Source organism: Dipodomys spectabilis, unplaced genomic scaffold, assembly GCF_019054845.1.
Source record: "Dipodomys spectabilis isolate Male_0828 unplaced genomic scaffold, ASM1905484v1 ptg000173l, whole genome shotgun sequence".
Taxonomy (NCBI): Eukaryota; Metazoa; Chordata; class Mammalia; order Rodentia; family Heteromyidae; genus Dipodomys; species Dipodomys spectabilis.
The window spans coordinates 3,743,149-3,771,067 of NW_024870850.1; the positions used below are offsets into that span (position 1 = coordinate 3,743,149).

Sequence of the window (27,919 nt, forward strand, 5' to 3'; positions counted from 1 at the left end):
CCACTGGGTTCTTCCCTGGGCACCACGATCCCTGTGGATGGGATGGGCAGGCACCTGTTGATGGAGCATGTCTGCACGTGCCTGTGCTGCCATCCAGATATGGTCCTCGTTTTCAGGGGACAAAGAATAGGATGACATATATGTCCTGCCAGGTGAGCTCACCGGCCCGGCTGCTATAAAGGAATCCTTTGTGGTGGGTGGTGGGGTTAGACACAAAGGAGCCATGGTGTTGTCCAATTTTCCAGAGGCCACAGAGAGAAAATGGAACATAGACAGGGATGAGGCCCTCCACTCTGGCTGTATCACAGAGAGGGAGAGCTGAGGCTGAGTCTGAAGGAGGTGAAGGTCGGGTGGGGTGAGGAGTATGAAAGGAAGAATGAGGGCTGAAAGAAGAGCAGGCCTTCTCCATAGAGTTTAAAATCACGGTAAGAGGAGGAGAGGCTTGTGTAGCAGGGGTGGTATAAATTTTTTTTTTTTTTTTTTTTTGTCAGTTGTGGGGCCTGAACTCTGGGCCTGGTCACTGTCCCTCAGCTCTTCAGCACAAGGTGAGTGTTCTGCCACTTGAGCTACAGTGCCACTTCCAGTTTTCTGGTGGTTTATTGGTGATAAGAGTCTCATGGAGCCGGGCGCTGGTGGCTCACGCCTGTAATCCTAGCTACTCAGGAGGCTGAGATCTGAGGATCGAGGTTCAAAGCCAGCCCGGGCAGGAGAGACCCTGAGACTCCTATCTCCAATAAACCACCAGAAAACCGGAAGTGGCACTGTAGCTCAAGTGGTAGAGCACTTGCCTTGAGCTGAAGAGCTGAGGGACAGCGCCCAGGCCCAGAGTTCAAGCCCCACGGCCGACAAAAAAAAAAAGAGTCTCATGGAGCCAGGCGCTGATGGCTCACACCTGTAATCCTAGCTACTCAGGCTGAGATCTGAGAATCAAGGTTCAAAGCCAGCCCAGACAGGAAAGTCAGTGAGACTCTTATCTCCAACAAACCACTAGAAAACCGGAAATGGCGCTGTGGCTCAAGTGGCAGAGTGCTCACCTTGAGCTGAAGAGCACAAGGACAGTGCTCAAACTGAGTTCAAGCCCCACGACTGATAAAAAAAAAAAAAGTCTCATGGATTTCTCTACCCGGGCTGGCTTTGAACCGTGATCCTCAGATCTCAGCCTCCTGAGTAGCTAGGATTACAGGCTTGAGCCACCAGTGCCTGGCTTGGGTGGTGTAATTTTTGGAGGATCTGGAAGGAATCACAAGGCTGACATGAGTGGAGACAAAACCAGGTCTTGATATGGGGACTTCGGACCATTTTCCAAGTGTTAGAGGAAGTTTTTAAGAATTTAGATCAAGAGGCTGGGAATATAGCTTAGAAGTAGAGTGCTTTCCTAGCATGCATGAAGCTCTGGGTTCTATTCCTCAGTGCCACATAAACAGAAAAAGACAGAAGTGGCACTGTGGCTCAAGTGGTAGAGTTCTAGCCTTGAGTAAAAGAAGCTCAGGAATAGTACTCAGGCCCTGAGTTCAAGCCCCAGAACTGTCAAAAAAATAAGAAAAAAGGGGCTGGGAAGGTGGCTCAGTGGTAGAGCGCTTGCCTTGCATGCAAGAGGCCCTGGGTTCTATTCCTCAGCACCACATAAGCAAAAAGAAAAAAGCCGGAAGTGGCGCTCTTGCTCAAGTGGTAGAGCGCTAGCCTTGAGCTGAAGAGCTGAGGGACAGCGCCCAGGCCCAGAGTTCAGGCCCCACAACCAGACCCCCCCCCCCAAAAAAAAAGAAAAAAAAGGAATTTAGGTTGGGGGGGGTTCACACCTGTAATACTAGATACTCAGGAGGCTGAGATCTGAGGATTGTAATTCGCAGCCAGCTCAGGCAGGAAACTCTGTGAGACTCTTAACCACCAGAAAACCAGAAGTAGTGCTGTGGCTCAAAGTGGTAAAGTACCAGCCTTGAGTGAAAAAACTCAGGCACAGTGCCTAGGCTCTGAGTTCAAGCCCTATAACCTACAGGAATTTGGGAGCCAAATATGCCATTTGGACTAACCATTATCATTGTCCAGTTTAAATTGTGGCCAGACCACTGACATTTGTCATTTTGGTTTAATGGTCTCTGTGAGACCCAGGGTCTGAAAATTTTGGAGTAGACAACACAGTGGGCTGTCCCTTGAGGACTTAATTTTTTTTGTCCCATTTTGGAAAATTGAGGTTCCAGATCCTGACTGCAGGGTGGTCTGACATGTCAGAATGTCAGTGTGTCCCCCCTGACCAGCTGTGTGGGAGACAGCTCAGGTATCCCCAGAAAACAGCAGGGGAAATCACCTGTGGGTGGGGGAAGGGGTGGAGGTGAAAACAGGACTTCTTCCTTTTTTTTTTTGGGTCCGGTCATGGGGCCTGAACTCTGAGCCTGGGCGCTGTCCCTCAGCTCTTCAGCTCAAGGCTAGTGCTCTACCACTTGAGCCACAGTGCCACTTCCGGCTTTTTTCTTTTTTCTTATGGGGTGATGAGGAATCGAACCCAGGGCCTCAGGCATGCAAGGCAAGCGCTCTACCACTGAGCCACCTTCCCAGCCCCTGGACTTCTTCTTCCTATGGCAGTGAAAAAGTTCTGGAATGAGATAGTGGTGCTAGTTGTACAACTTTGGGACTACCATAAACCATTGTTTTCCCTGTAAAGCTAGACAAGCATGGTCAAAAACAAAAACAAAAACCCAACATGAGAAGCACAGCAAGCAAGAGAACTTGTGACATGAAATACAATTGAATAAGAAACCAAAACTCCCCCCTTGGTTGTAGGGTTTGAACTCTGGGCCTGGGTGCTGTCCCTCAGCTCTTCAGCTCAAGACTAGCACTACCACAGCACCACTTCTGGTTTTCTGGAGGTTAACTGAAGATAATAGATAAAATGATGTTAAGCAAAATGAACCCTAAGATAGGGACACAAGTGGTTTTTTTCTGCCTTGCTATTATTTCTAACGTATTTATAAGGTACCATGTGAATTTTTTGTTGCTTTTTATGTCCCTCCCCCACTATATAACCTCTGTTTTCACTGTATTTAATGTTGGTATAATTTGGGGAGGGGAAGGGAAAAAACAAATTGTTTAAATAGGGATACAGGGGCTGGGAAGGTGGCTCAGTGGTAGAGTGCTTACCTTGCATGCATGAGGCCCTGGGTTCGATTCCTCAGCACCACATAAGAAAAAAGAAAAAAGCCGGAAGTGGCGCTGTGGCTCAAGTGGTAGAGCGCTAGCCTTGAGCTGAAGAGCTGAGGGACAGCGCCCAGGCCGAGTTAAGGGCCCACGACCGGACCCAAAAAAAAATAGGGATACAGATTGACCCATTGCAACGAGATGTACAAGACTCTATGTTGAAAAATGAACTTTACAATTTGGTGGGGGTGGGGGTGGGGGGTGTAGCTTAGGAGGTGGGATGGGAAGGGATGGTAGGGGAAAAACAAAGGAGGAGGCAACAATGCTGGGTAAGAAATGTAGTCATTAGGGGCTGGGAAGGTGGCTCAGTGGTAGAGCACTTGCCTTGCATGCATGAAGCCCTGGGTTTGATTCCTCAGCACCACATAAGCAAAAAGAAAAAAGCCGGGAAGTGGCGCTGTGGCTCAAGTGGTAGAGCACTAGTCTTGAGCTGAAGAGCTGAGGGACAGAATTCAGGCCCCACAACTGGACCAAAAAAAAAGAAAGGTAGTCATTACCTTGATCATGTAACTGTAACCCTTTTGTATGGTATTTTTACAATAAAAAGCAATTAAAAAAATAGTCTCATGAACATTCCTTCCCCAGGCTGGCTTTGAACTGAGATCCTCAGATCTCAGCCTTCTGAGTAGCTAGGATTACAGGTGTGAGCCACTGGTGCCAGTTTAGAAAACAAAACTCTTAAAAAAAAAAAAAAAAAAAAAAAGCTATAGTAGCCCCTTCTGAGTTTGTAGAAATAGTTGGTAAATAGGTTGGAGACTAACGGCAATGTCTGTAATCCCAGCTATTCAGGAAGCTGAGATCTAAGGATTGTAGTTCAAAGCCAGCTGGGACAGGAAAGTCTATGGGACTCTTATCTATCTAACCAGCAAAACGCTGGAAGCAGAGCTGTGGCTAAGTGGTAGAACACTAGCCTTGAGCAAAAAGGCCCAGGGACAATGCCCAAGCCCTGGGTTCAAGCTATAGAACCAAGACACACACACACACACACACACACACACACACGGACAATGCCCAAGCCCTGGGTTCAAGCTACAGAACCAACACACACACACACACACACACATGGACAATGCCCAAGCCCTGGGTTCAAGTTACAGAACCAAGACACACACACACAGGATTTATTGGTTTAAGGTTCAGTCAGAAAGATGCTTGGGAGTGAACAGAGTTACTGTCAATATTGTTCTGGGACAACAGCACACACTGGAGCATTCCATGACCCTGGGACGCACAGTGGTGTGGCTTTCCCTATGGGGACGTTAGAGGTTTAAAATGCCTGGTGCTGTGCTCATGGGAATGGAAGCCTTAGGGTCAGACCAGAGTGAGTGCTGGGAAAGTTTCCCTGGTTGGTTCTGGTCAAGGACAATGTTCTGTTAGACAGCCCTTGGAGACATTGACCTCAGAGTTGTTTACTGAATGGGTGTCAGGATGGTATGGCATGTGCTGTGCCCAGAGCTGGGACACTGGGGCTCCAGACATGGCTATGCACCACACCCAAGCAACCTGACAATCACAGAAGTGGGTTTGTTTGTTCGTTTGTTGCCAGTCCTGAAGCTTGAACTTAGGGCTTGGGCACTATCCTTTTTTTTTTTTTTTGTCATGGGTCTTGAATTCTGGGCTTGGCTGCTGTTCCTCAGCTCTTCAGCTCAAGGCTAGTGCTCTACCACTTGAGCCATAGCGCTACTTCTGGTTTTCTGGTTCATTGGAGATGAGTCTCATGGACTTTCCTGCCCGGGCTGGCTTTGAACCACAATCCTCAGATCTCAGCCTCCTGAGTAGCTAGGATTATAGGCGTTAGCTACTGGCACCCAGCCCTGAGCTTCTTTTGCTCAAGGCTAGCATTCTTTCACTTGAGCGATAGCTCCACTTCTAGCTTTTTAGTGGTTCATTAGAGATAAGGGTCTCACACTTTCCTGCCTGGACTAGCTTTGAACCATGACTCTCAGATCTCAGCCTCCTGAGTAGCTAGGATTATAGGTATAAGCCACTGGTGCTTGGTGGAAAGCTGACTTTTTGGTTTGCTCTAAGTGCCAGCCTTCAAGTCAGAACTGTGCAGACAAGAATGGAGAAGACCCACACCCCTGGGCTCTCTGTCCCTTCCCTCCCTCTTTGGAGCAGCAGCCATGTCTCCCTTTCTCTATCTACCTCTGACCTCCAGCCCCTTCTTATGATAACCTTGTTGCGACACTATCTCCCAGACGATCCTCCATTTTGTGTGTGTGTGTGTGTGTGTGTGTGTGTGTGTGTGCGCGCGCGTACACACACACCAGTCCTAGGGTTTGAACTCTGTAACTAGGATTAAAGGCATGAGCCACCAGTGCCTATCTTCTTCCCCCATCTTAACATCTTTAACCAATTACTCTGCACAGTGCCTTTGCCACATGATGTTAGAAAGCTACACTCCAGGGGACAAGGATGCGGGTGTCTTTGGAGAGCCATTATCCTGCCTATTAACAGTGGTATCTTGATTTGGATTTGAAATCCCTCAAAAGTTCATGTCTTGCAGGGCACTGGTGGTTCACACCTGTAATCCTAGCTACTCAGGAGGCTAAGATCTGAGGACTAAGAAGCCAGTCTGGCCAGGAAAGTCCGTGAGACTCTTATCCTCAAAAACTACTCAGAAAAAGCCAGAAGTGGCACTGTGGCTCTAGTGGTAGGGCACTAGCCTTGAGCACAAATTGGATAGCACCTAGGCTGAGTTCAAGCCCCAGGACTGGCAAAAAAAAAAAAAGTTCACGTCTTCAAGGCTTGGTCCTCAATGCAGCTTTTTTTTTTTTTTTTCTCCAGTAGGTGATTGGATCATGAGGGCTCTGACATCACCAATAGATGAACTTATTGACGGACTGAAAGCTGAATGGACTGTAGGAGGTGGGTGGGAACTGCAGTGGTGGGACCCGGCTGGCACAATCAGGTTCCTGGGGGTGGGCTCTAGAAGGGTGCTCCTCCACCCTGGCTCCAGGTTCCTTCTCTCTTCTTCTCAGCTGCCATAATGTGAGCAGCTCTGCTCCAACACTTACTGTCTGCTTCCATGCTGTGTCTCACCACAGCCCATAAGCAATGGAGCCAAAGGAACATGGACGGAAACGTTGAGCCCTGATCAGTCTTCTCCCTTCTAAGACCTAGGTGTTTGGTCACAGCCATGGAAAGCTGGCTAACACAGCAAATCTCTGCAAACTTCTTCTGGAAAGAGCTTGATAGAGCCAGGCTCACACCTATAATCCTAACTCCTCAGGAGGCTGAGATCTGAAGATTGAGGTGCAAAGCCAGGCAAGAAAGTCTGTGACTTTTTTTTTTTTTTTGGTGGTGGGGCTTGAACTCTGGGCCTGGGTGCTGTCCCTTAGCTCTTCAGCTCAAGGCTAGCACTCTGTCACTTGAGCCACAGCGCCCCTTCTGGTTTTCTGGGGGTTTATTGGAGATCGGAGTGTCACGGACTGTCCAGCCTGGGCTGACTTTGAACCGAGATCCTCGGATCTCAACCTCCTGAACAGCTAGGATTACAGGCATGAGCTACTGGCGCCCGGCTTCTGTGAGACTCTTATCTCCAATGAACCACTAAAGAGCGTGAAGTAGAGATGTGGCTCAAGTGGTAGAGTGCTAGCCTTAAGCAAAAGAAGCTCAGGGACAGTGCCCTGGCCACGAGTTCAAGCCCCAGACTGGTACTCCACTCCCCCCTCAAAAAAAACTGGCGCTTACTAAAAAATAATTGAGGTTTTGTTACAAGGATCTGTGACTGATTTTTCAACAATGCTGGGCTCCTTACTCACAAACCATTAAGAACTTGAAATTGATTGTAAGAGAAGCCAAAACCTGGTGGCTGCAGCCTGTACTCCAGTAGAGCCAACCCTATGTGTGAAACTCTATGCTGCAAAGTGATGTGATTAAACAAATTCACACTTCATGGTATGTTCACACATCACTAAGTTCCAGTTCTTTTGGGTTTTTCCAACCATATAAACAGGAAAAGCTCAGCTAGACACCACCAGTACAAATCAAGTGTAAACAGAATCAGGTTCTTTGTTGACATCTGTCTTGGGGCCTTTGCAAAGCTGGGGACTGACACTTCTCCACTTCTCCAGGATCAGCTCAAAACCCTGTCCTCACTAGCTGCTTTCCTGACCCAGAGTGATAAATCTGTGCCTTTGTTCCAGTCAGTGGTTGTGTCTGGCAGACCTTCCTTCCCTCATCTTCTTTCTTCAGCACCCCTTTGCTCTCATCCAGCTTAGATACTGTTCTCAGTGTAAGTCTTCTCAGCCCAGGCCCAAGACAGAGTTATGATCTGATAGAACCCCCACAGCTTGTGCTGAAGAAAGGGATAGAGCTGGGCACTGGTGGCTCACACCTGTAATCCTCAGGAGGCTGAGATCTGAGGATCGTGATTCAAAGCCAGCATGGGCAGGAAAGTCTATGAGACTAATCTCCAGTGAATTACCAGAAAATCAGAAGTGGAGCTGTGGATCAAAGGGGTAGAGTACTAGCCTTGAGTAAAAGAGCTCAGGGACAGCACCCAGGCTTTGAGTTCAAGACTCATGACCACCACCACCACCAACAACAGAAAAAAAAAAAGAGGGGGGGATTAGAACTTGTGAGGAATGGCTTTCCCTGGACAGTCCTTTAACCCTTACTCCTAAAGAAAAAAACATAAAAGGTCTCTGAGATTAAGCATATCTGAGTTTAAATCACCACACTGTTTCTGTTTATTTTTTTATTTTGGGTCCAGTCGTAGGCCTGAACTCTGAGCCTGGGCGCTTCCCCTCAGCTCTTCAGCTCAAGGCTAGCGCTCTACCACTTGAGCCACAGCACCACTTCTGGCTTGTTTTTTTGCTTATGGGTGCTGAGGAATCGAACCCAGGGCCTCAAGCATGCAAGGCAAGCGCTTTACCACTGAGCCACCTTCCCAGCCCCTCACCACACAGTTTCTATTAGACACATGTACTTGGATAAACCAGGACCTGGTCTCAACTTATAGCAAACCAGGCCCTGTATAGTGTCCCCTGTCAATCTCAGAGTCCCCTTTATGGCACATGTCTCCACAGTTGTGCTTTTCTCAATGCCAAATTCTGCCTCAGGGCCTTTACACTTGCTATTCTTCTGCAGGAATTAGGCTCTCTTTTGTGTCTCAAGATGAAACACTGCGTACATGGGAAGGCTTCCCTGGTCACCCCAAAATGAGTCTAAGTGTTTCTATTCGATGCTTTTCTTATATGCTGTACCTTTGTAGACTGTAATTATTTGGACTCTGGGCTCTATCCCTAGCCTGCACCCCCCCCCCGCCCCCCCCCAGGCCACGCCAAAAGTATTAGTGATCTAGCAATATCCTTTAGCATTGTGTTCCTGGAGCCCAGATCTCAGGGGGTGTAGGGGGAGGGCTGGGAAGGTAGCTCAGTGGTACAGTGTTTGCCTTGCATGCATGAGGCCCTGGGTTCAATTCCTCAGCACCACATAAGCAGAAAAAGCCAGAAATGGCGCTGTGGCTCAAGTGGTAGAGTGCTAGCCTTGAGCTGAAGAGCTGAAGAACAGTGCCCAGACCTAGAGTTCAGGCCCCAAGACCAACAGAAAACAAAATAACAACCAAAAAAAACTAGGGGCCCTTGGAGAAATGGCTGATTCCTAGGACTGTAGTAGGGTCTGCAGCATTTCACAATGCCATAGAGTACAGAAGTGTGCCCCTCCCCACCAAAAAAAGGCAAAAAACACACTGATAGTAGCATTTCCAGGGGTATAGGAACCAACTGAAAAGATAATGCTGCTAGGTACCAGTGGTTCACAACTGTAATTCTAGCTAGTCAGGAGATTGAGATCTAGAAGACTGAGGTTCAAGTCTAGCCTGGACAGAAAAGTTCACTAGGTTCCACCTCTAAAATAGCATAGTCCTAAGCTCAAATCACAGTACCATCAAAAAGCAAAAAAAAAAAAGCCAGGCCCCAGTGTCTCACATCTGTAATCCTAATTACTTAGGAGGCTGAGATCTGAGGATCAAGGGTCAAAGCTAGTCAGAGCAGGAAAGTCTGAGGCTCTTATCTCCAATTGACCACCGAAAATCCCAAAACTGGAGCTATGGCTCAAGTGGCAGAGCTCCAGCCTTGAACAACAACAACAAAAAAAGCTAAGGGACAGCAGGCAGGCCCTGAGTTCAAGTTCTAGTATGGGCACAAGAAGAAAAAGAAAAAAGGAGGAAAAGAAACTTTGTGGTGGAGAAATCTGACAAAACTACCCAAGCCAAGTGATCAACAAACATAATTGATGTTGATGGAGGGCTGGGTGGACGTGGTTAGTGGCAGAGAGTTCTGGCAAGCTTGAAGCCCTGGATCCCCGGCACTGTAAAAACAAAGAGAGAATAAATGATAGATGCGGATAGAGTATACCTTGATAGGGTATGATGATCAGGGTGGTGTACCTCTCTGGTCTCTCTGTTAATGACCCATTCGCAATCTTCTCACGTCAAATTCCAGGAAAGAAGCATTCTAAAATAACTATGAAGGTCATAGCCAACAAGGAAGGCTGCATCAGCCCAGCACCTAAGCATGCATAGGGGACCCTGGGAGGGTCCTGGAAAAGAAAAAACAAAGCCTTACATAAGCTATTAACTTAATTTGCAATTTAGTTAACAGCAAAGGATCCCTATTGATACGTTAATCATAGCAAATATACATTAATAAAAGGCCAGGTATGGGGAATAACTGTATTTTTTTCCTCCTCCTCCTCCTCTTTCTTCTTCCTCCTCCTCTTTCCTCCTCCTCCTCTTCTTCTTCTTCTTCCTGTTCTTTCTTTTTTTTCTTTTCTTCTTTTTTTGGTGAGTTGCAGGTCTTGAACTCAGGGCCTGGGCATTGTCCCTGAACTTTATTGCTCAAGGCTAGTGCTCTATTACTTTCAGCCACACTTCTGGTTTTCTGGCGGCTAATTGGAGTTAAGAGTCTCACTGGCTTTGAAACTCTAGGATTTTGTGGGATTTTTGTTTTGTTTTGTTTTGCTTTTTTGGTCTGGTCGTGGGGCCTGAACTCTGGGCTGGGGCGCTGTCCCTCAGCTCTTCAGCTCAAGGCTAGCACTCTACCACTTGAGCCACAGTGCCACTTCCGGTTTTTTTCTTTTTTGCTTATGTGGTGCTGAGGAATCGAACCCAGGGCCTCGTGCATGCAAGGCAAGCGCTCTACCACTGAGCCACCTTCCCAGTCCTTTTGTGGGGTTTTTTTGAACATTAGGATTACAGGTGTGAGTCACCAGTGTTTGGCTTGATAACTGTATTATTGTGGCAATAATCCTGTAAACCTAAAACTGTTTTAAAAAATAAAGTCCGTCCAGGTGCTTGGTGGCTCATACCTAGCTACTCAGAAGGCTGAGATCAAGGTTCGAAACCAGCCCTAGCAGAAAGTCCATGAGATTCTTATCTCTAATTAACGGTCAAGAAACTGGAAGTGATGTTGTGTCTCAAGTGGTAGAGCACCAGTCTTTAGTGAAAAAGCTACAGGACACTATCCAGGCCCTGAGTTCAACCCCAGTTAACTGTGCGCACATGTACACGTACACGCACGCGCGCACGCACGCATGCACACACGCACACACACACACACACGATAATTTAAAAATTAAATATAAAAGAATCCAGTTTTTCAAAGTAAGATGTAGTAGTGTGTGCCTGTCATGTCAAGTACCGTAGGAAGCAAAAAAATAGGAGGACCACTAGACAGAAAGTGAGACCCTATTTCAAAAATAACCAGAGTGGGCGGATTCTGGTGGCTCATACCTGTGTAACTCAGGAGGCTGAGATACAGAAGATTGAGGTACCAAATCAGTGCCAGCAGACAAATCCTAAAGACTCTTATTTCCAATTAACAACAACAACAAAATGCTGTGTCCCAAGTGGTAAAGTGGCAGCCATGAGCAAAATAGCAGAGGTAAGAGCTCAAGGCTCTTGAGTTTGAGCCCTAGTACTGGCACACACACACACACACACACTGAATGAATAATGTAATTAGTTGTTTATTTTCAACTCTTTTGTGTTCTTCTGTAAATTTAGAACCCATGATGTACAACTTACTTTTGTTTCTTTCTCGTTTTTTTTTTTTTGGGGGGGTGGGGGGGGGAAGGCGGGTGGTTGGTCACCAGGCTTGAACTAGAGTCCTGGATGTTATCCCTGAGCTCTTTTGCTCAAGGCTAGTATTCTACCATTTTGAGCCATAGCTCCACTTCCAATTTTCTGGTGGTTAATTTCCTGCCTGGGCTGCCTTTGAACAGTGACCCTCAGATCTCAGCCTCCTGAGTAGCTAGGATTACAGGCATGAGCCACCAGTGCCTGGCTTCCAATTTACTTATCCTTTTCAAGACCTCCAGGAAGAATCTACTTGATTTCTCTATTGTTTCTCCAAAGAGCAGTACATAATCTAATGCAGTAGCAAGATACATCTGCTGAGTCCTAGAAATGTGGTCAGTCCAATTTGATATGTAAAACAGACACTCAATTTCAAAAGCAGGTGAGAGAAAAAAAATAATGCAAAAGATGTCATGTTTTAATTTTAATCACATGTTTAAATATTTCGGCATATTGGATTAAACATTATTATCCAGGCACTGTTGGCTCACAACTATAATCTTAGCTGTTCAGGAGGCTGAGATCTGAGGTCTGGGTTTGAAGCCAGCCCTGGAAGATGAGACTCATCTCCAATTAACTACTCAAAAACTGGAAGTGGAACTGTGGCTCAAGTGGTAGAGTGCTAGCCTTGAGCAAAAGAGCTTAGTACCTAGGCCTTGAGTTCAAGTCCTATGACTGACCAGAAAAAAAAAATAGCAGAAAAATTAAGATAATCTGCTTCTTTCTATATATTATGTGCGTGTGCACGCATGCTAGTATTAGCACTGTTCCTAAGCTTTTTTTGCACAAGGCTGATGCTCTACCACTTAAGCCACACTTCTACTTCTGGCTTTTTGCTGGTTAATTGTAAACAAGAGTCTTGTGGAGAGGCTGGGAAGGTGGCTCAGTGGTAGAGTGCTTGCCTTGCATGCATGAGGCCCTGGGTTCGATTCCTCAGCACCACATAAGCTGAAAAAGCTGGAAGTGGGGCTGTGGCTCAAGTGGTAAAGCACTAGTCTACAGCTGAAGAGCTGAGGGACAGCGCCCAGGCCCAGAGTTCAGGCCCCACGACTGACAAAAAAAAAAAAAAAAGTCTTGTGGATTTTTCTGCCCTGATTGCCTTTCCAAGTGTGATCCTCAAATCTTAGTTTCCTTAGTAGCTAGGATTATAGACATGAGCATAAGCTACCAGTGTCTGGCTTATATCTTCTTTTTCTTTTTTTGCCGGTCCTGGGGCTTGAACTCAGGGTACTGTCCCTGAGCTATTTTTGCTCAAGGCTAACATTCTACTACTTGAGCGACAGCGCCACATCTGATTTTTTGTTTATGTGGGGCTGAGGAATTGAACCCAGGGCTTCATGCATGATAGGCAAACATTCTACCACTAGGTCACATTCCCAGCCCTTGGCTTACTTTCTTTTAAACACACCTAGTAACTTAAATGTCTTTTCTCTCCTTTTTCTTTTCTTTTCTTAATCTTCTTGGGTATGCTAGGCAAGTGCTCTATCATTGAGCTGCACCACCAGTCCATAACTTAATAAATTTATGTTATATATGTAAAGCAGAAATTTGTAGCCCGCTGAAATTTTAGAATGTTAATTTTAAATTATGCACAAGGCTTGCATATATTTCTCCAGGCCAGCACTAGCATAATAACGCCAACTCAAAAAGAGTAGATGTGTTATTTTGGTTTATTTTAGGTTTTTCTGGTGGCATTGGGGTTTGAATTCATAGCCTTACACTTGGCTAGGCAGGTACTCTGCCACTTGAGCCATGCCTCCAGCTCTAGGCAGATTTTGTTTTGGTCTCCTCACTGTCTAGTGACTGGCATACAGAATATATATATATGTATATGTATATATATATATATATATATATATATATATATATATATATATAGTCAGTCGTTGGGCTTGAACTTGGAGCTTTGGCGTTGTCCCTGGGCTCTTTTGCTCATCCAGCCCTCTACCACTTTGAGCCATAGTGCCACTTTGGGTTTCCTGGTGCTTAATTGAAAATAAGAGTCTAAGTGGCTTTCTTACTTGGGCTGGCTTTGAATGACCATCCTAAGATCTCTAGCCTCCATCCTAGGATGACAGGTGTGAACCACCGGCACCGGGTTTTTAAATTTTTATTTTCTAAGCCAGGTGCTGGTGGCCCATGCCTGTAATCCTCACTACTCAGGAGGCTGAGATTTGAAGATCGTGGTTTAAATCCAGCCAGGGCATGGAAGTTCATGAGACTCTTTGTTGTTGTTGTTAGTCATGAGGCTTGAACTCTGGGCCTGGGTGCTGTCCCTCAGCTCTTCAGCTCAGGGTGAGCACTCTTTTCTTCTGGTGGTTTATTGGAGATAAGAGTCTCATGGACTTTCCTGCTCCGGCTAACTTTGAACCACGATCCTCAGGTCTCAGCCACCTGAGTAGCTACGATTACAGGCGTAAGCCACTGGAGCCCGGCTGTGAGACACTTATCTCCAATTAAAGCACTAAAAAGCCAGAAGTGGATCTGTGGTTCAAGTGGTAGAGCACCAGCCTTGAACAGAAAAGTTCAGGGCCAGTGCGCAGGCCCTGAGTTCAAGCCCCAGGGCAGGCACCAAAAAAAACTCAGAATGAATAACTAGGAGGCTGAGCCTGTGCAACCTCCCTGGCTCTAACAGCCACCACTGATAGAGCACTGACCACCTCCAGTATCAGACTTTTTATCGCATCAGATAAAGAAACTGAGGCCAGGGTACGTGACGTCAACCGAGTCCAACCTGCTAACGTCAGGGTCGGGATTCGAACTCAGGATCTGTCCTCGGTAGCGTAGGTGTGCTGTCCGCTCGCTCCTACCTTACTGGGCAGCAGCAGTGGTGATAGCAGCAGCGCGACGGACAGGTGCAGAACACACAGCACGCATTCGACAGAGAGCTCCGCAATCCGCTGCCTCCACACGGCCCTCTGTGGGCCAGGCCCCAGCTCGCCCTCTCCGCGGCCATCGCTGGCCACCCGCGTCTTCGCCGGCAGCCTAGCCCTTCGCAGGCAGCGCTGAACGGAAGTCCCGCCTTCCCCGCGCGCCCCAGGGTACCGCGACAGCCACACTGGCCAATTGGCGGCGCGCGGTAGAGAACGTCCGCCAATGGGCGCTCTCGCCAAGGGGGGGCGTGTCCGGGCCGCGGGCCGGAGCGGGTCGTGCGCGCTAAGGAGGAGCCGCCGCCGCCGCCGCCGCCGCCGTCGCCGTCGCCGCCGCCACCGCTACCGAGGCCGAGCGGAGCCGTTATCGCTGCCCCGCTGCCCACCGCCCGCCTGCCCCGGAGCAGTCCCGGGCCCTCCAGCCCGTGTCCAGGTGAGGCGAGGAGCCTTCGGTCGCACCCGACGGAGTAGGCCGCGGCAGGCCTGCGCTCGCCTAGCCGGGCCGCGGGCGCCCGCGGGCCTGCACCGGCTGAGGCCCAGGCCTTGCCAGGCCGGGAGGGGACGCGCGCGGGCCGCGGCGGGCGGGAGGGCGGGAGCTGGCCAGTCGCGGGGGAGGGAGGGGAGTACGGCGACAGGCCCCGGGCCGGATTCCTCTTGACGCCGCGAGGGGCGGGCGAGGTGGACCCGGCGTGGGCACGCGGCTGGGGGCCGGGCTGTGTGTCCGGGGGCCCCCGGCAGTCTCGTAGGCCCGGGATCCGGGGGCGGGGAGTGAGAGCCAGGGGCGGGGGAGCGGGACGAGCGCCTGGAGCGCGCAGAGGTCACTGCCCACGGGCTGGCTCCCTCGGGAAACCCTACAGATTCTTTTGTGATGGTTGTCAGGGCAGCGCAGCGGGGTCCGAGGGCCTTTTAGAAGTGTGCAAACCCTTCGGTACGTGTGCTAGCCCTAGAGAAGCAGGGGGGAGAAAAAGGAGAGATGATTTTTTTTTTTTTGATCGCCATCTCTAACAAAGCTGTTAGTGGGGCGTGGGATGTTTGGATTTGTAAAATGTGTTTATAGGTGGAAATACAGAGTGCACGCACTTGAACAATGGAGGGACGGATGGTCTTCCTTTTCCGGTGTCTAGGACTGATAGGTTTATAGATGTGGATTCTGGTACCTACTGGGGGAATAGGGTGGATGGAGATGAACTTTTTGCGCGGGGTGTCCCCCTGGAGCGATGGATACCCTCTCTACCTATTAGTGGAAAGTGGGGGGGGGGTTGTTTTTTTGTTGTTGCTGTTTTTTGAATCTTGATGGTCAGTTCCCTAGAAAAAGAAAATACGTAGTATGATCAAACTAGAGAAAGATTCTCAACCTGGGCATTATAGTTGGGGAGGGAGGGGGGAAGTTGTCAGATTTGGTTATTGTGTCCACTTTGTGCATTGTAGGAAGTTTTACAGCATCCTGGCTTCTTCCCCAGTTGTGAAGACCAAAAGTGATTCCAGATAGATGTCACCTGGCAAGGAGGGGTGGCCGGAGAGGTTCTTTTCTACCTTTCCCTACCCCCTATAGCCAGGTGGGAGCCACCACTGAGCTAAAGATTGTCTGGCCTCATCTTGATTCTCGAGGACATGCTCTCAAGATTTTGAACCAACACTATCGATGTTGAACCTTAGTCTTCTTTGTAATATGGGAAGGAAGAAAGTTTTGAGCAGATTCAAGGATGTAGGAAAGCCCTACCATTGTATATGATCTGTGCATGATAGGCATTGGCCATGTGCTTGACACTTGACAGACCTTTGTCTGCAGCCTTTGAGGCAGATGCTGTTAGAACTTCTATTTTAGAGATGAAGCAATGGTGGCTTAGATTGGTCACTGGATACGACCAGTGTCACGCTGAGTGGCTGAGATAGAATTTGAAGTCAGGCCGTGTGATTCAAAGCCCTTCATCTGAACCACTGGACTTCTGTTAAAGGGCCCAGGCATCCCAAGAGGTTATTTCAAGGAAGCTCATTCTCTTGTCATTCAACATTCGTGTGCTGCACTCAGAGCTGGGATCTGCTTAAAAGTGTGATGATTTTGAGATCTGAGAAGAGACTGAAGATATATAAACATGCCAGACAGGGCGGGAAATAGTGTTTGTGTTGAAGCCCAGGTTTGAGGGGGCAGAATCTGTCTGCACATGTTGAATGGTAGGTCACGGAGCAGCAAGTAGAAAGGGAAGGGAGAGAATTAGAAGAGTACTGTCTTTGTGGTGCTGGCTTTTCAGCTCTGTCTATACTCCAGGAACTGACTTTCGCTGATGCAAATCTGACTGTCTCCCTAATGATTAAAAGTCTTGGAGTGGGTCAAAGCAAATGTTGTTGGTTTGTTTGAGAATCTTGAAAGATAAAGTCAGAAACCCACATTCTGGGATATGCTACTTTCTGGGTTATGTTACTTCCCTTCCTTTCTGACTTCTTTTGCAAGTAGACTTCCCCCAACGCTGACCCTGCCTAAAATGCTGTCCTCTTCCATCCAGAGATATATTTCTCCAGTTCTGGTGCTGCATGGTCTAGCTCAGAGCTCATTCCACTTGAAGCCGCCTCCAGCTGCCACCCTTCCCCACTCCCACCCGAATCTACTGTTCCCTTATTTGTGTTCCCATCCCATTCAATGTATTGTATCTAGTTAAATGCTGAATGGTGAGAGTGACGTAGTAGCAGCCTTTTGCCCCTAGATGGCAGTAGTGCAACGGAGCTCGTTTCTCTGGGTCAGGGAAAAACCTAGAGAAACCGGCCCACAGGAGGGAAGTGAGCCCAGCTTGTTTGAAGGACTCTCCCTGCTCTAAGTTGTGTCCTAAGCCCTGAGCCGGGCTCTGGGGAAGCAATGGTGTGTTTATGTGTGTGCATTATTTAGCTGCTCTGGTGAGGGTAGTGATGATTCCTCACTGGCTGATGTGGCAACACAGAGAAAAGAACTGTTAGCCAAGACTAGGCGGGTCCAGACTGTTTCCTAAAGGAACTAAGCAGGAGGGTAGGAGAAGAAGCTAGGCCAAGTCCAATGAGAAGGGGTCTGCAGGAACCACAGGGTCCAAGCCATGAAGGTGGGGCCATCTCAGCTTGTTCGGGAACCCATGTGTGGCCCAGTACTTCCAGGGCAAGAAGAGTGAAATGAGTAGTGATAGAACTGAGTGTCTGCTGGGCAGAGAGCTTGGGTGCTCTCAGAGGCAGCTCCTGAGCAGTGCTAGTTCACAAAGAGAGCGTCAGGTGTGCATAAGGAAGTGTAGGAGGAGGGTGGTAGAGCCAGAAAACCAGTTAGGAAATTGCTTTCCTTCACATCAGAAAAGTATGACCTCAGGTTGCAGTGATAGAGGCGGATAGGGGACAGTTGAGATACAGGGGTCAAAACCACAGGACTGGGCTGGGAAGTTGGCTCAGTGGTAGAGTGCTTGCTTTGCATGCATGAGGCCCTGGGTTCGATTCCTCAGCACCACATAAGCAAAAAGAAAAAAGCCGTAAGTGGCCCTGTGGCTCAAGTGGTAGAGCACTAGCCTTGAGCTGAAGAGCTGAGGGACAGTGCCCAGGCCCAGAGTTCAGGCCCCACAACCGGACCCAAAACAAAACCACAGGACTAGCTGGGTGCTGGTGGCTCACACTTATAATCCTAGTTACTCAGGAAGCTGAGACCTGAGGATTGCAGTTTGAAGCCAGCCTGGACAGGAAAGTCCATGGACTCTTACTTCTAATTAACCACCAGAAAACTGGAAGTAGAGCTGTGGCTCAAATGTTGAGAGTAAAAGTAAAAAGCTTTGAGTAAAAGAGCTCAGCGGCAGGGCCCAGGACCCAAGTTCAAGCCCCATGACTGACCAAAAAGGAACAAACAAACAAACCGTAAGACTCCAGAGTACTTGGATGATTGAGTTGAGCCAGAAAGAATAACTATGGCTAACACTGCTGGCGCTCGCATGACTGGAAGTTTGTGGTCATTAAGAAACTGAGAGCCCAGCACCAGTGGTTCATGCCAGTAATCCTAGGTACTCAGGAGGCTGAGATCTGAGGAGTGCGGTTCAGCCCAGGCAGACACTCTTATCTCCTATTAACCACTCAAAACTGGAAGTGGCGCTGTGGCTCAAGTGGTAGAGTTCTAGCCTTGAGCACAAAGAGGCTTTGGGATAGCGCCTGGGCCCTGAGTTCAAGCCCTGCAACCTACAAAAAAAAGAAAGAAAGAAACTGAGAAGGCAAAAGGAGTAATTCAGTGTGGGACTGGAGACTAGAAAACACATCACTGGAGCTGATGTGAGGAGTAGGAAGGTGGAGAAAAACATTCACAGGTGCCTGAGGACTCACTTGTGTTCCATATGAATTGACAGAGCCAGGACTCATGCCTCCTAGATTGTAACAAATGTGATTGCTTGATCTTTGCCATGGGGAAGAGGGGAAGAGGAAGAAATTACTTCCTTGAAGAACTTAGAACCTTCTAAATTGGGGAGAAGAAAACCTCTATGTGTGCGATTTCATAACAAAAAGATGAATAGGCCAGACTGGGCAATGTGTTGGAAGAAACGATTGTCTGGTGTTAAGAATTCATATTTTGTCCAAGCAGTTGTGCTAAAGAGGTAATGGGAAGGCATCATTGGTTCCATTGAATGAGAAAAAGAAGGTGAAAACAGGCTGTGGAGGCTTGAGAGGACTGTCTTAGAGGGAATGAGGCTCAAGAAGGTAAACTTGGAGATAAATCTAGAAAGGTTTGCTGGTGTCAGATGGTAGCTGGTTCCTAGAAGACTGTTTGGTCAGGGAGAAGCGAGGAGCAACCAGTAAAGGGGAGTTCTACTCCTGAGCCTACTTCTATTCCCAGGGTCAGAACTGGAATTCACCTGTGTTTTGTGTGTTCTATGCTTTGCCCAGGGCCTGGCATGTGATTGACACTCCATGCTAGGGGTAGAAAGGGTTAGGTTGCTCAGACATGCTTGGATCCAGCTCTCCATCCAAGAGACCTTCATCCCAGAGGAAGGAAAGGATCACAGGAGAGGGACAGTGTCTAGGAACTCAATGGCAAGGCTGGTGGTGTCAGGAACAGAAGCTAGGAGACAAGGAAGAGGAGTTGTGTTGAGGGAAAGATGAAATTGACTTTAGAAATACCCTTAGGAGTCAGTCTAGGCAAGAGGTGACAAGGGATCTGATAATGGACAATGGTGGAGATGGGGAGAGTTAGAGACATATTTCAGATATCAAACTGGCAAAACTTGATTCTGGATTAGATACAGGAATGGAGAGAGCTGACTTAGAGGACAGGTGGTGTCGCTTCAGGAAGTAATTCCGGTGAGGAGGGGGTTGAAGAGAGGGTAAGGACAGGAAGAGGAGAGGGGAAGGCATTTACCTCTAGAAATGGGAAGTTGGGGACACACACAAGGAGTTAAAGGAATGCACACTTACCAAATGCCAGGCACTGTGGAGCACGTGGTAACTCCTGTCCTAGGCAAGGCAACAGGCTTAGGATAGGGTTCATTTTGGGGCTTAGTCTTGTCAGACTCAGAAGTCTAGAGGTTTTTCCTGTTGTGTCATGTGGCTTTATAAATCTGAACAAGAGCTAGAATGACCTCTCTCCAGCACTCTGGAGCTGGTTAAGGCCCCTTGCAGGGGTGCCCAGGAACACTTGACTGGGCCACAGCTACCTGTACCTGACCTGCTTCTCCTCTGGCTTTTCAGCCTGACAGACAGAATTATTGCCACTTACCTGGGGCTGCCCCAGTCGGTGGCCTCCCCCTTTATGGGCCATAGATACCAGCCAGTAAGGCGCTGTGTGTACAGTGTCCACCTGAACCCTTACCCAGGTGGCAGTCAGGTGGGTCAGGTGCTTTCTGTTTGTTTTCTGGCATTAGAGCATTTTCTGGGTGACCTGACACTTTGTACCTTGAGGACTCAGAATTTTGCATCTGGAAAAGGATCATACAAAAATAGAGGTCAAGGGCTGGTAAGGTGGCTCAGGGGTAGCGCACTCGCCTTGCATGCTTAAGGCCCTGGGTTCGATTCCTCAGCACCACATAAGCAGGAAAAGCCAGAAGTAGTACTGTGGCTGAAGTGGTAGAGCGCTAGCCTTGAGCTGAAGAGCTGAGGGTCAGCGCCCAGGCCCAGAGTTCAGGCCCCACGACCGACAAAAAAAAAAAAAAAAAAAAATAGAAGTCAAGCCCCATTCCATAAAATGAAGTATCAAAGTTGAGTCTGAAGATAAATTTGACTGTATTGGTTTTGTTCAGGCTCAGGCCTCCATCATTATAAAGTCAGACAGATTTTCATATGTGCCAAATGGAAACCAGGCTCACTGGTGCACCACCTGTGCACTTTTTTTTGGGAGGGGGGGGGTCAGTCATGGGGCTTGAACTCTGGGCCTGGGCGCTGTCCCTCTGCTCTTCAACTCAAGGCTAGGGCCCTACCATTTGAGCCACAGCACCACTTCCAGTTTTCTGAGTGGTTTGTTGGAGATAAGAGTATTACGATTACGACCTTTTCTGCCCAGGCTGGCTTTGAACTGCGATCCTCAGATCTCAGTTTCCTGAGTAGCTAGGATTACAGGTGTGAGCCACAGGCACCCAGCTCCATATATAAAGATATATATAAAGACATATATATAAAGATATCCATGTCTGTCTCATGTGTGTGTGTGTGTACGCACACGTGTGTGTGCATCGATGAGAATACTATTGCTCCTGTCACTCAGGCACAACCAGGATTGTTTGAAATTTTGTGATGGGATTTAAAAAAAAAAAAGGATAATCCAAACAGGACTTCTTCATGACACCTCCAAGGAATACCAGAGATGTTACTTGAAATGTTTCCAGATCAGCAAGAATCATGCCTCCCTCTTTGCTCCCTGAGTTGACTTTGATTCTTTGGAATAGTGCTTACTGATGATCCTAAAAAAGGAAGACACTGAGTAGCTGGGTGCTGGTGGCTCACACCTGTAATCCTAGCTATGCAGGAGGCTGAGATTTGAGGATTGAAGTTAAAGCCAGCCAGGGCAGGAAAGTCTGGTGAGATTCTTTTATCTCCAATTAACTACCACTTCCAGAAAACTGAAGTGGGACTCTGTCTCAAAGTGGTAGAGCACTAGCCTTGAGGAAAACAAAAAAGGAAGATGTGTTAATGGAATGAACGTAAGGACAATTTCTAGTTGCCTTTCTTTAACAGAAAAAGCAATATTCTATACCTGCATGACTTGGGGAGTGAGGGGTGTCTAAGAACACCCTTTTTCTACTCTACTCTGGGTTTACAAGCACCTTGAAATTTACTTGGGAACCCTTAGATGACTATGGCCCTAAGGCTCTCACCCTTGACATTATGAAAAGCAAATCATTACAAGTGATGGTGACAAGGCAGCAGTGGTGTAGAGGAACTGTGGTATAGGGGAACTGAGAATTAGAACAGTCTTATCCTCAGGGCACTTTTTAGAGATGAGCAGAGGGGTGGTGAAGGGGGAGGAGGTGGTGGTGCCTTCCAAAAGGAACAGCCAAAACAAAAGGCCTATTGGGAAGAAACTGGACCTAGGGGATCCTGAGGCTGGAGAACCCAATAGGAGCCCTGTTACCAAGGCCTTGGGATCCAAGCTTAGGAGACCATTTTGTTGTGACAGCTAAAGGCAAGTTCTGCCACTCATTAACGGCATGGCTGCTCATGAGCAGAACAGTATGATCTCCAAGCCTCAAGTAGGTGGTGACCCTGCTGACAAGTGAGAACGAGAGACCCAGGGAGTTGACTTGGAAGAGGAGGCACTTGTGACTTGAGAGTCCTTAATTGGGAGGTGACAGGGTCTAGTCTTGGTTGGAGTTTGTGGGCACAGAGGCTACCCAGGCTAGATGATACAGATTTGGAAAGGATCGAGGTCAGGACCTTGGAGTGGCGTGGCCTTGAAGCCCCATGAAACTGGCTCCATCTTTGCCAGTTGACCAGAGTCTTGGCTTGGAGGGAGATGCTCAACCTTGATTGGGTGCCAGGAGGGACCCCATGCAGAGTGGCAGACGTTCTCTTTTTAAATCTTTATTTTACTTTGTTATTGTTTTGTATGTGCCAGTTATAGGGCTTGAACTCAGGGCCTGGGCACTGTCCCTGAGTCTTAGCTCAAGGTTAGCATTCTACCACTTGAGCCACAGTACTTCCAGCTTTTTGGTGGTTTACTGGAGGTTTATTGGTGGTTATTGGAGATAAGAGTCTCACAGGCTTTCCTTCCTGGTCCAGCTTTATATTATGATCCTCTGATCTCAGCCTCATAAGTACCTAGGATTACAGGTGTGAGCTACTACATCTTTTTAAAATAAAATAATTTAAAAGTTAAATTATTTTAAAAAATTGTAAGTAAAATAATTTAAAATTTTTCATTATAGGTAAATTTACTTTTTGATGTAAAGTTTGATTTGTGACTACCACTACCATCAAGATACCAGAAAGTTCCATCATCCAAAACTAAAACCATTCTATCTTGCTGCCCTGGGTAGTCAACTCTTCCCCTCAACTCCCTATCTCTGGCTACTACAGATGTGTCCCCATGTGGATGTCCTTTTTGTAAGAAGGGGAGTCCATCCTGATGGGGAACACATCCTAATTCCAAGCTGTGTTAAATAAGAAATTCAGTGAGGACACCTCAACACCCATCCTGTGGGGTAGCATGTCCCGCCTACAGCATGCTGTGCTTCACTTTCAGAGTGCCCTGCATCACTGGAGAGTGTTGTACCAGCCCCAGGGAAAGATGGAAATCTTTTTGAAACTTGAAAATTTTAACAATCAGATTGAAATTTAAAAAAGTACAATTTCTACAGAAAGCATTATCCCTTTTGCATTGTTGAAAAGTTGTGCCAGGTGCTGGTGGCTCGCACCTGTAATTCTAGCTACTCAGGAGGCTGAGAGCTGAGGGTTGTGGTTTAAAGCCAGCCCTGCCAGGAAAGTCCATGAGACTATCTCCAGTTAATCGTGGCTCAAGAGGTAGAATACTAACCATGATCCAAAAAAGCTTAGAGACAGTCCCCAGGCCCTGAGTTCAAGTCCCAGAATTGGCATAAAAGAAAGAAGGAAGGAAAGTAAGTTAGTTTTAGGTCAAATCATTATTCATTGGGGAGCAACTGTAGTTTAACCCTTTTCAGAATGACCTACAATGGAATCATAGAAGGCAGTATACTTTTGAGTCTTTTTCTTTTCCTTTTTTTCCCCCATCTGGTAGTATATTTGAAATCCTCACAAGTAGTATGAATCAGTAGAGGCTTTATTACTGAGTAATAATTTTATTGTATATTATCATAGATTATCCATCAGCAGCTTACTTGGATTGTTCAGGGGTTTTATTTTTTAGCTGATCCTGGGGCTTGAATCTCTAGGCTTAGGCACTGTCCCTCAGCTTTTGTACTCAGGGCTAGTGCTCTACCACTTGAGCCACAGGTCCATTTCCAGCTTTTTGTGGTTAATTGGAGATAAAAGTCCCATGGACTTTCCTGCCCATGCTAGCCTCAAACCATGATCCTCAGACCTCAGATCTCAGCTTCCTAAGGGCCTCTGGCAGGTGACTGGGTATTTTTAAAGACTAAATATGCTATAAGCATTTATTTGTATATGGCAGTTTTTGTTTTTAGTACTAGAACTTGAACTCAAGGCCTTTTACTCTCATTTGGCTCTTTTGCTTATGGCAGTCCTTTATCACTTGAGCTATAGTCTAACTTTGTTGCTGGTTATTTGGAGATAGAGTCTCATAGACTTTCCTACCCAGACTGGCTTTGAACCATGATCCTCAGATCTCATCCTCCCAAGTAGCTAGGATAATAGGCGTGAGTCACTTGTACCCTGCTCCGGTTGTTTTTGAATGGAATGTGCACATGGTGTTAAATCTAAGAAATCTTTGCTTAGCTCAAAGTCACAAAGATTTTTGTAGGAATTTTATATTTTGGAGGTCGGCAAACTTTTTTTGTAAAATGCCAGATGGTGAATGTTTTTGGCTCTGTGGGCCATACGGTTGTTAATAGGTTGTTACTACTCAGCTCTGTCATTGTGGCTTAAAAAGAAATAAAAAGAAAGCCATAGACAGTACATAAATAAATGTTCCAATAAAGCTGTATGTGTGTTTGTGTGTGCTAGTCCTGGGGCTTAAATTCAGGGCTTGGGTGCTGTCCCTGAGCTTTTCTGCTCAAGGCTAGTGCTGCCACTGTACTAATTCCAGTTTGGGGTTTTTTGTTTGTTTTGTTTTTGTGGGTCGTAAGAGGCCTGAACTTTGGGCCTAGGCTCTGTCCCTGAACTCTTCAGCTCAAGGCTAGTGCCCTACCCCTTGAGCCACAGCACCACTTCCAGCTTATGTGGTATTAAGGAATCGAACCCAGGGCCTCATGCATACGAGGCAAGCACTCTACCACTGAACCAACTTCCCAGCCCTAATTCCAGTTTTTTGGTGGGTAATTGGAGATAAGAGTCTTGGCACCCAGCTCCAATAAAAATTTATTTATAAAAACAAATGATGGAGGCTAGAGGCATGGCTCAATGGCAGAGCATTTGCACCTGCCTAGCAATCTTAAGGCCCTGAGTACAAGTCCTATACTACTACCAAAACAATCAAATATTTGCTGCCTATATCCTAAAGGATAGATTTTAAAACAAACAATGCAGGAACAAGTGGATCATGCCTGTCATCTTACCTGTTTAAGAGGCTGAGATATGGGTTTGGGAAGGTGGCTCAGTGGTAGAATGCTTGCCTTGAATGCATGAGGCCCTGGGTTTGATTCCTCAGCACCACATAAGCAGAAAAAGCTGAAAATGGCACTATGGCTCAAGTGGTAGAGCACTAGCCTTGAGCTGAAGAGCTGAGGGACAGCGTCCGTGCCCAGAGTTCATGCCCCATGACCCACAAAAAAAAAAAAAAGAGAGAGAGAGAGAGACTGGGATCTGAGGATCAAAGCCAGTTTAGGCAGGAAAGCCCATCATACTCTTTGTGTACACAAGCTTATGTGCCCCGATATGTGCTTATGTGTGCATATCAGTACTGAGGCTTGACCTCAGAGCCTGAGTGCTGTCCCTGGGGGTTTTTTGTTGTTGTTGTTTCGTTGTTTTTTAGTTTTTTTGTTTTTTTTTGTTTTTGCTAAAGACTGATGCTCTACTAGCTTTTTGCTGGTTAATTGGAGATAAGAGTCTCACAGATTTTCCTGCCTGGGCCTGGGCCTGGGCCAGCTTTGATTTTTTTTTTTTTTTTTTTTTTTGTCAGTTGTGGGCTTGAACTCACAGCCTGGGCGCTGTTGTCCCTGAGCGTTTCTGTGCTCAAGGCTAGGGCTCTACCACTTGAGCCACAGTGCCACTTGTGGTTTTGAGAGGTTAATTGGAGATAAGAGTCTCAAGGGGACTTTTTTTCCTGGGCTGGCTTCAAACTGAGATCTTCAGATCTCAGCCTAGCGTGAGCCACTGTCATGGCTTTGATCCTTGATGCTCAGATTTCAGCTTCCTGGGTAGCTAGGATAACAGGCATGAGCTACTGATGCCTTGTGTAGTTATTTCTAGAGGAGATTTTTGGCAGTTCTGAGTGGCAGGGTAGCATTCATATTAAGTGTGGTACCAAGCCTGCCACTGGTGGCTCACGTCTTTAATCCTAGCTACTCAGGAGGCTGAGATCTGAGGATTGCAGTTCAAACCCAGCCTGGGCAGGAAAGTGCATGAAACTCTTATCTCCAATAAACCACCAGAAAACCAGAAGTGGTGCTGTGGCTCAAGTGGTAGAGGGCTCACCTTGAGCTGAAAGGTGAGGCCAAGGCCCAGAGTTCAAGCCCCACACCTGACCAAAAATAAATAAATGTGGCACCATTCCAGAAACAGGGTGCCATCTTGTGCTCTTGTGGGTCTATGAGGCTCTTTCCCTTCCTTTTACCCTTACGCTAGATTTTTTTTTGGGGGGGGGTGTCGGTCATGGGACTTGAACTCCGGGCCTGGGTGCTATCCCTGAGCTCTTGAGCTCAAGGCGAGCTCTACTACTTGAGCCACAGCACTACTTCTGTTTTTCTGGTGGTTAATTGGAGATACGAATCTCACAGACTTTCCTGCCCAGGCTGGCTTTGAACCGAGATCCTCAGATCTCAGCTTCCTGAGTAGCTGAGATTATAGGTGTGAGCAACCTGTGCCCAGCTTATTCCAGATTTTATACTTCCCAGTTTCTATTTCATCTGACTGGCAGAAAGTAGCATTTGATTATGCTTCCCCCCACCCCATTATTCATGAGCTTGAATTTCTTTTTATGCCTTTACTACCCATTTGACTTGTTTGCATCTTTAAGTTACAGCTTAGAGCCTTTGTCTATTTTCTTTTTCTTTCTTTTTTTTTTTTTTTTTTTTTTTTGTGGGTTGTAGGGCTTGAACTCTGGGCTTCGGTGCTGTCCCTCAGCTCTTCAGCTCAAGGCCAGTGCTCTACCACTTGAGCCACAGCGCCACTTCTGGTTTTCTAGTGGTTTTTTTGGAGATAAGAGTCTCACGGACTTTTATGCCTGGGCTGACTTTGAACCGTGATTCTCAGATCTCAGCCTCCTGAGTAGCTAGGATTACAGGCGTGAGCAACTGGCGCCCAGCTTTTGTCTATTTTCTGTTGGTAATTTTTTTTTTTTGTTTGTCAATAGATTCTCTGAATGAAGTATTCCCATCCTCAGCACTATTGACTTGTAGGGTGGATAGTTTTTGGCTGTGGGTGTGTCCTGTGCCTTCAGAATGTTTAATCCACAGTATCCTTATCTCTACCCACTAGATGCCAGGGTACCCTTCCCCCAGTGGTGCTAACCAAAACTGTCTGCAGACATTGCCTAGTGTCCCCTGGCGGGCAGAATTGCCCAGCATGAGAAGCTCGGAGCTAAATAAATAGTACAGAACAAATATTTTCCCCCAGTCTCTTGCTGCTTGTCTTTGATTATGGTACCTTCCCACCCAATCCTACCCCTTTTTTTGGGTACCTATCCTGGGGCTTGAGCTCTGGGTCTGGGCACTGCCCGTGAGCTTTTTGTCCAAGGCTGCCCTCTACCACTTCAACCACAGCCCCACTTCTGGCCTTTTTGGTGCTTAATCGGAGATAAGAGTCTCGCGAACTTTTTTTTTTTCCTTGCCTGGTCTGGCTTTGAACTGTACTCTGGGATTTGGGCCTCCTGGGTAGCTAGGATTATAGGCATGAGTCACCAGTGCCTGGCTTTATGATACTTGTTAATCATATATCTTTTCTAATTTTATGGTCTAACTTTCCAGACTTTTCCTTTTCAATAGTAACCTACTTATAAAGAGCAGGAAGCATTGATACCTTCAAAAATACCTTCAAGAAGCCAGGCTCTGGTGGCACATGCCTGTAATCTTAGCTACTCAGGAGGCTGAGATCTGAGGATTGTGGTTCAAAGCCAGCATGGACAGGAAAGTCTATGAGAGTCTTTTTTCCAATTAACCACCAGAAAACCGGAAGTGGAGCTGTGGCTCAGAGTGGTAGAGTGCTGAGCAAAATTGCTCAGGGATAGTGCTCAGGCCCTGAGTTCAGGCCCCATGACTGACCAAAAAAAAAAAAAAGTAGCAGAAACACTAGGAAATGATACTAATTTGTGTTTCTCTGAGAGTAGGAAGATAGGGGAATCCTGACTAAAGAACTTAGGCCTAAATCCTCTCAGCATCAATTCATATAATAGGAAAGAAATCTCTTTGTAAGAGGGCTGCCCAAAGTTTTGTGAAAATGTTGAAATATGTTTTTGTTTTTTTGTTTTTGTTTTTTGGTGCTAGTATGGAAAGCAAGTACCCTACTACTGAGCTACATTTCTATCCCTGCAAAACTAGATTTAAGGAAATCCACA

The 27,919-nt window shown here is 47.1% G+C and overlaps 1 protein-coding gene and 1 long non-coding RNA gene across 2 annotated transcripts in view; one reads left to right on the forward strand and one right to left on the reverse strand.

Moving 5' to 3' along the window:
- Window positions 1–8,150: 8,150 nt before the first annotated feature.
- On the reverse strand, window positions 8,151–14,263 carry LOC122119824. Its single transcript, XR_006149609.1, has 3 exons — window positions 14,083–14,263; window positions 9,372–9,504; window positions 8,151–8,438 (listed from the first exon to the last, which is right to left on the reverse strand). It is a non-coding gene; the product is annotated as an uncharacterized LOC122119824 (long non-coding RNA).
- Window positions 14,264–14,430: 167 nt separating this feature from the next.
- The window catches only part of Elavl1 (ELAV like RNA binding protein 1), a 42,727-nt gene continuing 29,238 nt past the window's right edge, over window positions 14,431–27,919 (forward strand). The window contains exon 1 of the mRNA XM_042693683.1: window positions 14,431–14,575. The gene's annotated coding sequence lies outside the window, so the exon portion shown is untranslated. The remainder of the gene's footprint in view (window positions 14,576–27,919) is intronic.